An 11,200-nucleotide genomic window follows, 5' to 3' on the forward strand; every position below is an offset into this window, starting at 1 on the left:
ACTTTTAGTATGTTTGACTTCTGCGTTGTACGTTGTAGTGCATACTGGGAGAGGAGGACATTTTGTAGCGACCATGTCTCGTAATGTAGACAGAAAATTCTATATATAGAAGAGCTATTTTATGGCATATATGCATTTCATGTTGGGTTTTTGCGTCTTTGTTTTTGTGTTTACTTGCGTGCAGCTTGCTAACTGCTAACTGAGCATATGTAGATAGTGTGATTTCCACTTTTAAGATTTTTACTTAGTTTAATGACATGACATGCAGTATAACATAGCACAAGAAGTCATTAAATATGGGAAACCTTTGCTAGTAAACTGTAGTGTAACAAACTTTGCACTAAAGTAATTAACACTTTACCATCAATAATTTCTAGTGTATTGTAGTAATTGCACTGAGAATGCTATATTATCACTCTTCTGTGCTGTAACAGTGCATATTTGTGATTATTATCATAGATCTGTTCTTATACATTGCATATATGAAAAGAAAAGATGCATTAAATGACAGTGAGTTGTTTGTGTAAGTGATTAGCAGAGAGCTGGAGCAGGCAAAGAGGAGGACTCTCTCTGATTCTGACTGATTGTACACATTTTATTCCTGAAGCAATACAAATGTCTTTTCAGTGTTTCATTTGTGCGGCCTGTGCTGAGCAGTAACCATTATCACTTAATAACATTTCACTCAGGTTGTTTTTGTGACTTCAGAGTTATTCTACAAACTGGAATCATGCTTGCTGTCACTACGGCCAACTCCAGACTCTCGTCTCTTTGGCTCACATGAATAAGCGGTGCAAAGTTTTAATTGTGCTAAGAATTCATCTTCTGAAGATTTAATTTCATCCTACAACACGATTCATTTTTGTTCTGTCCTACATCCAGTCATGTTATGTAATATGGAGAATGCGAGCAGTTATATCCAGTGGAATAAATGGGATCTGAAGTTTGTATTGCACCTGTTTTGCACTAGATGGCAGTGATTACATACATGAGCCCAAACATTCATGACAGTGTGAGGTTCTCCACAGGAAGCTACAGACTGACAGCATGTTATTACATAAGCAGGTATGTTGTTGAAATCAGTTGATTTTCTTTATGTTTGAATAGAAACACTTTGTTGAGCCAAAATTAAAAATTGTATTAACTTAGTATGTACATTATGATCAGTGATAAGGAAAGAAAAGTAAAAGCCTAATTTATTTTCTGAAAATTGAATTTTTATTTATAAGTGGCTGTAATGATAAATGTTAGATATCATGAGATGAAAAAAACAAACGAGACAGACTGAGAGCTTATGAGGAGGTTAAACTGCACAAATCACAAAGGTAATGTGTGGGAAACATCCAATATCCCAACATGATGACAAATCTTTGAAGTGAACTAAAGTAAATGGGCAAAAATTAAAATTGTACATTGGAAAATTGTCTACACAGGACGAGGGTTTTATTTTGAAACTCCAGATTTGCTGTGAAGTTAACACTATAAAGGGTCCTTGACTGTTAGAAGTGATTCGTACTCAATTAATGTGATATAGCAATAATGGCAGCAATCAGAATTTTACAGTCAGGTTTACTAATGGTTGTTGAGGCTCTTTAGGTAATGCTTATGCACTGCTCACTCTACATCTGCACTGATTTCCTCTGTGAGGCTTTTTCTGCTTCCCACTAAGGATCAAATTTTACTCTATAAATGACTCTTGCCCACACACACACACACCCATTATAGACATCACCCAATCTAAAACAGGCTGATTGGATTCAAGTGAGGCTGGCTGCGTGTTTTCTCTGCTGTATTCCTCTCCGTGTTTTTTCCACATTAACTCGGTCAAACTCGTTTCCCTGACAAAGCAGCAGAGACACGGGGGAGGGGGTCATTAGCTTAAACTAGTGACACTTGCCGAACCGTTTAGGTAACAAGAAGATTAACTACGTGAAAATTGTCTTTAATGTTTCTTTCACTCCAGTGTGAAATAAGGTATCTGAAAAGGGAAAGAAAACGTATGTGTTTCAATCATGAGACCTCATAAAATAAAAACTGCTGCCTCTTGGCTTTTTTTACACTGAGCTAAATGAGGCTATCACTTACTCAAAACGTTAGGTTAGCTTTTACTGTTTATTTCAAATTAGTTTTATCCTCTGAAGAGATAAAGGCTCAAGAAGATGTTGCATTAGAGATCATCAGTACGCTGAATAACAACCAGACAATACTGTCATTGGTTTATTTGCAGAAGGCTTTTGTGTCGATGTTCTTGGTTAATACACACATTTCTTTTTGTTATGTTACAGGTAATTATGTGTTTACCTGGACACTTCAATCCCTGCATACTGCAGTATCCACACCAACAGCATTCATCAGTGTGAGTATGACAGAGGAGTTTAAAAGAAAGAGCTGAAAGTGCACAGTGTCATCAATCAGATGTCGTAATCTTTTCCTGGTTGTTTGTCGGGGGGGGGGGGTCATATTTGATCTGGTTTCTAAACCTGTTGCATAATTTATGGGTGTAAGTGTATTTGTACAGTCAAATGCTACTACATCCTGTGTGTGTGTGTGTGTGTGTGTGTGTGTGCGTGTGCAGTGTGCAGTGTGCGTGTGTAGGATTTGTATTTAATAATAAATGACTCTCCTGGAGTCAGGATTTCAATATTCAATAGTTGTTCACAGCCTGTTTCTTTACTCAACTTCCATTATAGTGGAAGTTGATGTAACTGCAGTGAACTACATAAAGTCACTGCTGTAGTTTGTACATATCTGAGCATCTCTCAGATCTTATGTGGAGGGCTGATAACCTTTGGGATTTTGAACTATTTTGTCACAAACACTGGTAGAAGACCTCCCGCCTAAGTGGAATTATTGGAAAGTACACATGCAAACAAGTCTCCTGTGCAGGAGTGTATCTGTAATGTGCTGCCTTTGACAAGGTCAGACAGGGGGAGGCAGCTCATCTGGATCTGTCTAAAGTTAACAAAGCCTTCAAAGATCCTTTATTAACGCGTCCAAGTTGTGAAAGCTGTGGTTTTGGGAGATTATATCCTGGACTATTTCTTGGCCAGGTGCACTCCTGCACCTAATCCCCTGTAAAACCATAACATTTCATTTTTTACACTGTGGTTGTTGTAAGATTGTACAACTAAAATACAAAGTATTAAGTGAGATAAAGGCATCTCCAGGTGCTGGTACCTGGATTCAGGTACCCTTTAATGTGTTAGCTGTTTGAGGAGGCGTTAACTACTTTAATGCTGTTAGACTGTTTAATGTATAATCATCCTTCGCATTTTGTTAAATGGTCATATAAAAATCATAATCAGCAAAGTATCTCATGCTGTCAGATATAGGAGATGTAGTGGAATAAAAAGTACAATATTTCCCACAGAAGGAAAGTGAAGGAAGTTTTCTTCATCACTTTTTTTTCCTCATTCATCTTCAAACAAACCGCAAATCGCTATATGAAGTTGATTTATCATTATTATCCTCATTATTCCACAGTGATGCAAGAACTTCCTCTGTTGCAGAAAATGGTTGAGTCTGAGGGAAGAGACACACACACATGCACAAAGATAAATAAATTATAGTCACATGGATGCACACAACTATGCCCAACAGCAGCTGAGGTTGTCCTCCACCCTTGAATCAGCCTCCACTTGCTGATATCATTAAAGGATAAATCTAATGTTTTTGTATATTTACATTACCACCAGCCTTTTTCCAAACACAGATGTTTTTCTTTGTTGCAGGAAAGCCAGTTTTAGTGTGTATGAAAACCTTGAGTTTGAGTCACACACTTTAGAAACCCAGTCTGGCCCAGCACTGTGTTTTGCTGTGAACTCTGCGTTGTGTTTGTGGACGATGAGAAATGAGGAAATTTGCTGTCTTGCTAGGTATAATAACATCAGTTAAGCAACTTCTCCAGCAGGTTTCCTCAGCAGGTCCTGCTGCCAACTGACCAAGTGCCACTAACACATTCAGACTTCAGTGAAATCAATAAAACAAAATACATCTCATTCTGATTATATAGTTATATAGTTATATAGTTACTGTTACAGTGTCCCTTTAAAAGCTAGTTTCCCACTTTTGTATATTATACACAGGGAAAACAATAAAATGTGGACAGGAATGGCTTATTGGTGCAGTGTAAACCTTTTACATGAATAGCTTGGCTACACATGTACTACTGTGTTACAATTCAAAGCCAAGTGACAAAAATAGAAGCCAATGAGACATTCATTGAAATGGATCACCCAACTCAAGCAAGTCCTCGCATACTGATTTTCTTACTGCAGTCTAATGAATGGAAACCAATGTAATCCTCAAGAATATGGAAAAAAAAAATAATAATTTAGACTCTAAAGCACATTTTGGCAAATAAGTATTGAAAACTATGCAAAGATACGTAGCAGCTGGGCATTGTATTAAAACTTCAAAAACACTGCTGTGCCCTTTCACGGAGGCCCGGTCTGCTCCACACTGCCCTCTGACCTCAAACAAAGTATTTTTGTCTCCGTTCTCCAGTTTCCATCTCTCCATGATGCGATGATGATGTCTGTTTTGTTTAATGGGTGAACCATGTGCTGCCTGCAGGAGGTTACTCTTCACCCACCCAAGCACACGGACACACAGGCACATAACAGCAAACCGGGGATGTTCGTTACTCTCTAACTCCTTTCTGTCATTTACAAAAGGATTTTCATGCTGCAGAGTTCACTAACTTTTTAATCATCACACCGGTTCCTCCATGTTTGACACACACACACACACACACACACACCCCTTCCCGTCTTAAACGCTGGGAGTGTATTGTACTTGCTGGTACTGGTCACAGCTCTTTCATTACAAGAGCCCGGGGTCACAGGTCAGGACATCCACTTTCCATCTGCACTCCATGATGAGTTGTTGTAATGAACGCACGTCTTTGCCCTCGCTGTAGAAAGTTGTTGGAAATTAGCCGTCATCTGTCTCCATCTGTCACATGTGACTCACCTTGGAAGTCAGTAGAGGTCTGCTGAGGTTAGGGTCACATGACAGACAGAGACAGATGAAGGCTAATTTTCAGTACCCTTGTTAGTTAGCTAGCTGGGCTGTTTGTACTGCATGAAGGTACAGTATACAATGGTGACATGGTAACAAAAAATGAGTAAAGCTCCACCACAAACGCACTAAACTTCAAGTCTTTTTACTTCTGTTTAGTTTTGGCAAAGCACTTTGAAATGCAATGCCACATTTTCAAATGTTACAATCATGATTATGACTTTATGTTCAGACAGAGTGTGAAGCGGATTTTAGAGACAGAACAAAATCACCAGGAGCAGCGGAAACTGACACCCTGAGACGTCCACGTAAGTTGTGGTGTTTCTATTTGAGCACAAAGTTCACTTGTATCCTTGGGCTTTAATCATTTGCTTTACATGCACAGAGATGAGAGGAAACAGGAGACAGTGGAGGGAAATAACAGAAGGAAGTGGAGTTTCTGGCCAATTCAGTGAGACACTGAGCTGAACACAGACACATGGACACATCACCACGGACACAGTCGGTGCGTCCATTGTTTGTCCTTCTTACAGTACACTGGCAGCTCAGGTTCTCCATCTGACATAATTTGAATGATTTTGCTTTGCCTGCTGATTTCAGCAGTCAGCCTGTTGAGTACGATGTTATTGTTACCAGGAGGAGTGTTGGTTCTAAATGTCCCTAAATGGCCTTTAAGCTAATTAATGTGATGGAGAGAAGTGACTGGATGATGTTAGTGACAGCGCTCTCACCAAGGTATATAATGACTCACAGGAGGAGCGAGCAGAAGAAGAAGTGAACACTCAGACTCGGGCCTGTCGCAGTTTTCTGCTGCAGCTCTGTGTGTAGAGGAGGAAGGCCGGAGGGGATGGGAGAGAGAGCGGGGGAGTGTGTTCGGTGGACAGCCATTCATCCTGAGCTGAGGGAAGGTTTCCAAATCTCCCCCCTGACATTCTTCTGGGCTCAAAGGAGCCCCGGCACAGAAGTGGCCCAAAACTGGCACAGACCGCCTCAGCGTTGCCAGGGACAGCCACTCTGCCGAGGTGTTGCTGGGGCCCAGCGCTGTTTTGTCTTCCGTTCTCACCTCACTTCCTGGTTTGGAAAAGGAGGCTGTAGGATCATTAACCAGCAGAAGGACTCCATACTGCACCGTACTGTATGTCCACATGTAACCATGTTTCCATTCGGTTAGCTATTTCTCCCTTCGCTGGCAGTCAGTGGCATGGCCGTCATTTTTTCTCTCTAAAGCAAACATCCATCCAGTGTTGTTGTCAGGTAGATTTCTTAACCTGACAGAAAGATTATTCATATCTCACGTAGTTACACGGACCAGTTGCCAGATGAGTAGGGTCATACTGTTCCATGTCCTGTGCGTGACTCTGCAGCACAGGACATGGGTTAAAAATCTTACATTAAGTCTTCTCACTGCATGAATCCTGTCTTATCAACCTCATACAACAAAGAAGTGATCTGACTCTTATTTTATCTTTTAACTTCCTGTCTACACAATAAGTGGGAAAGTGTCGTGTAGATTCTGATCCTTGTAATCACCTTGCACCTTAGTTAAAGGAAATATCTCACAAGTTTTGCTAAATTACATACAGCACTGAGGACTGTTAGCATTGTATGTTACTTTGTGTCAAAGAGTGTCTTAAATTTAAGAAACGTATAGAATCAAGGTTACGACTTTTGATTAGTATTTGCCATGATCATCAATAGCAACAGGAAGTTAAGAGACAAAACCTGAAATGGAAAAGGTCTCATCACCACTTAAAGTCAGTTCTGATTTGATGGCAGATTTTCTGGTGTCCTGGCGATTCTTAAAACACTGGTAAAATTTCCCAAATTCTGCTTCTCTTGCTCTGATCTGGAAATGACCATTGGTTTGTTTTTTTCCAGCAGATGTGGAAACACGTTAACTTCCATGTACCAAGCCAGAGCCACAGTCATCTCGTCTTGTCAAGTACTGTATCATGTGTACAGAATCTAAACGAATCCTCTTACCTCCTGAATCCTCTTAAGGACAACCCGTGAGTTTCCATTCTCCACTCCTGCATTCCTGCAGGGCCACGGTCAATGTGTAGCACCGAGCCAGTGCAGCATCTGGAAACACACGTACACAAAAAATTCCTATACATGGATAAATTCATCAACTCCTTGAAGATCATTAAGAACCCTTATAAAAATGATATACCACAGGAAGCTAAGACATTTAGGGAGGCCCTGGAAAGAGCCTACTTACATGACTAAAGGACATTTTCCACCCAGAAATCCTTTTTGAAATGTCAGAGCAGGAAAAGCACAGGTGTAAACAGTAAAATGAATGAAGGCTGAGTTCCATGTAGCTGCTTCAGTCTCAGGGTCCTGGTGTTGTACACGCTGACTCACTGTCTCACACCGTGAGACATTTCAAAGAACTGGGCCATCGTTAATGTTATTAGTAACACCTGTGCTTTTTCTTCTGCAGCAGGACAAAATGTCTGCTGTGAAAAAGGTCCTCAGTGCACTCTGATGGGTCCAGATGTACTTTAGAAAATAATTTGGAAATAAAAGGATAATTATATCAAAGTAATTTCCTGTAGTGGATTCACCTGGATTCACAACAGTTACAGTGGATTCCAGAGATCTTCCTATTTTCAAAATATTCCTCAGTGGACAGCTCTTGTTTTTACACTAGTAGCAAAACAAAGATGTGGATTTAGTCATTTATCAGCATAATTTAATAACTTTAATTTGAATTTTTGAATAATTTGAAACTTTAAGAGAGATAACCAAAAAGCTCTGTTTTGGTTTCCATTAACTATCTAAAATATCTGTCTCTTTAGCTGTGAAATGCTGCACTGTGTTCACCAGCTAGTCTCCAGTGTAATCTAGACAATATTCTGTAACATGCTAAAAGTTGTGGGTAGAACTAAGGAAAATTGCATAGTAGGGTGGTTTTTCTGTGTGGGTTCATTACACAATCCAGTATTACAGCAAAGTTAAAATACTGATTGGTGCAGGTTTAAAGATTTCTTCCAACCCCTGCAATGTAAGAAAGTACATGACAGATGCCATTCTGTTCTCATCCATTTTGCTGGATGACTTCTGTGGTAGTTACACATTAATTCAGCACTGTACTGCTCCTGTTTGAGAGGAAATAAAAAAACATATTAAACTACAGTTAGACTTTGAATCATTGCCAGTGAATGGATGTTGTAACGGTTTTGGTCGATCGTGCCAAAAAGATATCCTGTCCAATCAATGAATGACAGAGACGCTCAGCTCAAATTTGGCTGTGGCTTTATATTTACAAATGATTGTGAGTGTGTGTGTGTGTTGTGTGCTAGAGAGACAGAGAGAGATTGTGGGTGTGAACTGTATGTGAGTTTATATATTAACAACAGAAAGCAGATTTAATGAGTGGAAAATAAACTTAGCTTCGATGTTGTACAATTGTATTTTTTCTGCATTGTTGTTTTTTTTTCCCTAAATAAACGAGTCACTGTAATGCTATTTTCCACTAGGTCCTAGATATTTTGCAAAGTAAATATTAGTAAATAAATGCTGTTCAAATATAACAAAAAAGGCTGCCAAAGTAAAGCCATTAGTATTTAATGGTAAAATCTAACATCTTTTGATTATACAGAGGCATCTTACAACAGCTCAAAAATACAAGTGACAAATCAGCGTTTTACAATTTTGCACAACATGCAACACCCTCAGATCAGATAAGAAACAAAAACTACCCAACAAAACCGTTAACGTGGGGAGTCTCGAGTTGAGTAACAGCGGGGGCAATCCCTCCACCAAGATAGACAGACATGTGTCAGATGTATGTAAAGTGTGAATAGGAACATCAATAAAATGAATATAAGAATGTATATAGACAAACACTACTCAAAATTTTGCCTTTTGAAGTACAATTGTCAAATTCTCCTTCATAGTAAAAGCTTGCCTTTATGTTATTTTGAATTGAATGTAAGTTAACGAGCCTGAGATGTTACAGCCAACTGATTTCAAATATCAGAAAATGCAATGAACACTGAGTGGTTAGAAATAAGAAATTAAAAACACCAGGAATTGTCCTTTAAGAATTCCTGAATGTACCTTTTATGTCCTATAACTGTTTGATTGACAGCGACAGAGAGAATGAATCTGTAATTTGACTCTGCTGCAGTGTTGTTTCTTTCCTGTGTGAACAAATAACTGTTCCAGGAAACAGTCTTGCCCAATTATCTGGAAATCTTTGCTGCTTAAAACCCAGAAATCGCAAATGTAAAACAGGGTCGTAGATTAAAATGTTCCAGATTACGCTCAGCGAAATTACCCACAAAGCTGAGAGAACTTCCTGCGAGTAGACGTTTTCTAGAGAAAATAAGCCTTGGTAAATTCACAGTCACGCTATAAAGCTTAGAGACTATTACATCTGCAAATCAGAGCAATAGTAAATATTTACAAATTTAAAAAAAAGTGGGGCATAAAATAAATGAATAACAAGCTTAAGTTTAGCTACGTGTCTGTAAAGGATGATGATTTATCGCAGGTTTTATCTCACACATATCCCATGTTTTTATGCCAGTTTGAGAGCTGCAGTCTGATTATGTCTTTCGGGTCATCTAGCGAAAAAGCAACTGTGCAAAACGCTTTGAAATGAATGAAAGACATCAACATTTTGGGAAATGCATGTATGTATACATGTTTACTTTCTTGCCAAGAGTTAGATGAGTTGATTGACACCACTCTTGTGTTTGTCCACTAAGTACGAAACTAGCGCCAGAAGTCAGCTCACTTAGCACAAGCACAATAACTAAGATGAAACAGATAACATGGCTTACAAGTTCTAGCAGGTGTGGCAGGCTGTGGACAGAGCCAGGCTAGCTGTTTCCCTCTGTTTCCAGTCTTTGTGCTAAGCTAAGCTAACCAGCTGCTGGCTCTAGCTTCATATTTACAGTACAGACATGAGACCGGTATCAATGTTCTTATCTAACTCTTGGCAAGAACGTAAATACATTAGCAAATATATTCCCCAGAATGTCAAAGTAAATTGAATTTCAAATAAACCTTATGATCCTTATTATGCTTAGTTACAAAGAATGACACATCTGCTCATTCCCTGCATTTGCAACAGGATAAGTCCATCAGTGTCTAAATGTTCTTGAGTAAAACGCTGCACTCTAACCTGTTCCAGCAGCACATGTTCCTCTTGTGGGTGGACTGCATCCTCTGCTCTCTGGGTGATGCTGGGGCTGCTGATGCTGAGCTGAGCGGCTGTGTAGCAACAGGCAAACAGTACAACAAAGCTGCAGGTCCTCTGGGGACATCGTTAGAGCTGCTGCTCTCCTAGGAACAGCATGAGGAGGCAAAGGGAGTGTGCAATTTATCTGTCAGATAACACACACACTGTGCAATCCCTAGATGAAAAAGAGTCCCAGTAGTACATCATATTACGTGAACATTACAGCTAATCAAAAACCAGAATATCATTTTTTTTAAAAAGGAGAAAAAAAAACAGTAAATCCTCACAATGACAAAAATACCATCAAGTTGGGGAGACAAGGTAAATGTTTTTATACAGCAGATTTCAAACAAAAAGACAATTCAAATGCGTTTGCATAAAAAAAAGTCAAAAAAAAAGTCAGTGTAGCATAAAATGCAAAATGCCCCTTTCAACACATTAGATGCACTTAAAAAAAATTAAAACCATAAACAGAAATAATACAAAAGCCGCTGCAATCAATATTTTTAAATTGACAGTGGATCAAATGACTGTGTGTGATGTGACAGGAGTTGCTCATACAGAGAAACCCACAGGAGATTTTCCCCAAACTGTCACCGGACGCATCGACTTTTTCCAGCAGCAGCTCTGAAAAACCCCATTCTTCACCAAAGCACCAAATGGCAAAATTAGTCACTAGCTGGTAAACATACTGGAGCATTCAGTAGCGAAATAATGAGATACTAACTGGTGGAGACCAAACTAGAGCAAAAAGGAGCCTGAATATTGGGCTTTTTGGCAGGTGGCAAGAAACATGACTCTGAATGCTGCTCTGTATCTGCAGGATGTGTAAAGAAGCAACTGCTTGCTAACATATTCAGCAGCAACACATTCATAACCTGTTAAAATGTCAAAGATCTCTGGCTTGGTTTTTGGTTTTTGTGGACTTGGTGTGTAGAAGAGACACCAAATATAATAATCTCTGTTTTGTGTATTCCATTC

The sequence above is a fragment of the Toxotes jaculatrix genome, chromosome 3, assembly GCF_017976425.1.
Source record: "Toxotes jaculatrix isolate fToxJac2 chromosome 3, fToxJac2.pri, whole genome shotgun sequence".
Classification (NCBI taxonomy): domain Eukaryota; kingdom Metazoa; phylum Chordata; class Actinopteri; family Toxotidae; genus Toxotes; species Toxotes jaculatrix.